We start from the raw sequence: 3,452 nt of genomic DNA, 5'->3' as shown, positions 1-3,452 counted from the left end.
AAATCAAGCATTCTAGAGCTAATGATTAGGGATGATCAGCTTCGCGAATATCCGACGAATAGGTCGCCGCTATGCGAGTATTCGATGTGCAAGTCTATGGGAAGCCTGAATAGTTCCAAATAGTTGTTATTCGGGTTTCCCATAGACTTAGGGGTACTTTGCACGCTGCGACATCGCAGGCCGATGCTGCGATGTCGCACGCGATAGTACCCGCCCTCGTCGCAGCAGCGATTTCCTTGTGATAGCTGCCGTAGCGAACATTATCGCTATGGCAGCTTCACATGGACTCACCTGTCCTGCGACCGTCGCTCTGGCCGGCGACCTGCCTCCTTGTTAAGGGGGAGGGTCATGCGGCATCATAGCGACATCACACGCCAGGCAGCCAATCGGAGCGGAGGGGCGGAGATGAGTGGGATGGAAACATCCCGCCCATCTCCTTCCTTCCGCATATCCTACGGAAGCCGCAGTGACGCCGGTAGGAGATGTTCCTCGCTCCTGCGGTTTCACACACAGCGATGTGTGCTGCCGCAGGAGCGAGGAACAACATCGGACTGTCGCGTCAGCGTAATCATGGATTACACCGACACTGCACCGATGATACGATTACGACGCTTTTGCGCTCGTTAATCGTATCATCGAGCCTTTACACACTACGATGTCGCATGCGATGCCGGAAGTGCGTCATTTTCAATTTGACCCCACCGACATCGCACCTGCGATGTCGTAGTGTGCAAAGCCCGCCTTACATTGCACATCGAATATTCACATATAGTCGAATAGCTGCAACCTATTCGAAAAATATTCGCGAAGCCGAAAATTTGAAGTGTTCGATCATCTCTAATAATGATACATCTGGGCATAAATGGTTGGTCATTCAGATAAAAGGGGTTGACCGATTTACAAATGTCACTGTCAATTCTGAGCTCACTCATCTTTTCTTGAGAGTGGAGAGTGCTTATAAAGTGTCTCTTGCTCTGGATGACATTTCTTATCCTGTATGCAAATTTTAATTTCTGGAAAATTAAACACTGCCAAGTGCCCTTCAAGTTATAGCCAACTGTTTGTATTTTTAATCAAAGGGCACCTTATTATGAACAGATAGTTGTAAAAGTAGAGGGTAGCAAAGGTGGACATGCCATCAATGGCCTATAAGCATCCATCAGTTATTAACTAATTGATCAACTGGTCTTTCAACAAAAGCTGAGCAGAACCAACTGGAGTTGAAGATGTACATCGCTTCTGTGACAGTGACTTTGTTAACACATTCAGCATGTGTCACATGGTTTGAATACTGTTCTTTTCAAAGTCTTGTGAAAACTTGTTAAATAAGTTTTTTTCGTTGTATCAATTTTCAGAACTGTTGGTTGAGATGGTACATATCACCTAGAATGCCTAGGATTAAAGATTTCAAATGAAAAGATGTTGATGAGGGTTACCAGTGTGCTCTTTGTAGTATATTAAAATTAACAAAAGCTATGTAAAATAAGCAAAATGTAAGTTACAGTATATCACAAAAGTGAGTAAACCCCTCATATTTTTGTAAATATTTCCTTTCATCTCAGCATGGGACAATATTGTAGATTTGACACTTTGATACAATGTAATATAGTCAGTGTACAGCTTGTATAACAGTGTAAATTTGGTGTACTCTCTAAATAACTGAACACCAAGCCATTCATGTCAAAACCACTGAAAACAAAAGTAATTACACCCCAATTAGCCATTTTCCCTCCCCAGTGTCATGTAACTCATTATTCTTACAAGATCTCAGGTGTGAATGGGGAGCTGGTGTGTTAAGTTTGGTGTTATTGCTCACACACTCTCATACTGATCACTGGAAGTTCAATGTGGCACTTCATGGCGAAGAATTCTCTGAGGATCTGAAGAAAAGAAATGTTGCTCTACGTAAAGAAGCTTAAGGCCACTTTACACACAGAGATAAATCTTTGGCAGATCAGTGGTTGCAGTGAAATCATGGACATATTGTTCCATTTGTACACAGCCACAAACCTGGCACTGAGTGTCCACAATTTCACTGCAACCAGAGATCTGCCGCAGATTTATCTCTGTGTGTAAAGTGGCCTTTAGGCTATAAGAATATCACCAACACATTGAAACTGAGCTGCAGCATGGTGGCCAAGAACATACAGTGGTTTATCAAGTCAGGTTCTACTCAGAACAGACCTTGCCAAGGTTAACCGAATAAGTGCATGAGTGCATGTGCTCAACACCATATTTAGAGATTGTCTTTTCAAAATATACATATGAGTGCTGCCAGATTTCTGCAGAGGTTAAAGGGGTGGGGGGTCCGCCTGCCAGTGCTTAGACCATATACCACACACTGCATCAAACTGGTCTGGGTATGCAAACACACAGTACACACAACAATTAGCTCAAAAGAGGGTTTGTTGGTCACAGTGTCTGCAGGTGCATCCCATCAGTCCTCCACAAGGTGGAGGTGCCAAAAAGGATGTAGATTTTACATCAAGTATAGGGACTGCAGGGTTCTCAGGGTTTTTATTATATAATATATTTTACACACACAGTGCAGTACCTGGTTTCTTCTGATTAAGGGCAGGTGCAGACAGCCGTAGAGTCTCTCATCCAAGATAATCGGGCTGATTACACATATGATACTCTGATCAGAGTTTGATCAGAGTGTCAGCATAGTTTCTCAGTTAAGAGAATAAGAGCACACTGTGAGGGGAAGACGAAGAGCCAATTTTCTCCATGTTCTCCATTCTGTAAGTCTGCAGAAATAGTACTGCACTCAAATGTAATCCGAGGGCAGTCCGATGTTTCCCATACACTCATTGTCTTGCATGGCCAAGTGCAATCCGAACATTTGATCAAACTGAGACATGCAGAAATTTTTTCCTGGGACAGATATTGTTCGAGAGAATATTCTGACATGTATGACCTCATAAACAAACATTGGTCTGAAAGCGATTCAAATTTTTATATGATCACCCTCGGACTGAGAATATGGCTGTCTCAATGAGTCCTTATATTTACTCATTGACAGATGCTTAGCTACTTCTAACCACATCCTAACTTACATAAGTTTGGTCTTATCGTTCAACCATCCTTCTTAATTGTATATACACTTCTCTAATTCTTTATCTTCCAAATTGCCCCATGTCAAACTTTTTCAATATCATTTCACCTCTAACCGCTCCTTAATTTTCATTATCATATGCAGGCACAAGGAGGATAACTCTGAGTTTGCTTACTTGCTTACAGTTGCCAGGCCTCATGACTACTACATTCATGTACAGTTATCCACAGAACTTGAATGGGCTCTTAGGGTCTTAACTGCAGAAAGCTTTACTTCTCTCCTCTCAGCACCAAGTTGCTCACAAGTTGGAAGTTTTCCACTCAGCATCAATTTTCTCACAAGAGAAGGATTTCAAGGAAGTATCAACACCAGGTGAGCAGGCTTTTGAGTCCAT

Source organism: Anomaloglossus baeobatrachus, chromosome 3, assembly GCF_048569485.1.
Source record: "Anomaloglossus baeobatrachus isolate aAnoBae1 chromosome 3, aAnoBae1.hap1, whole genome shotgun sequence".
NCBI classification, from domain to species: Eukaryota; Metazoa; Chordata; class Amphibia; order Anura; family Aromobatidae; genus Anomaloglossus; species Anomaloglossus baeobatrachus.
Note: the sequence above shows the minus strand (reverse complement) of the source record.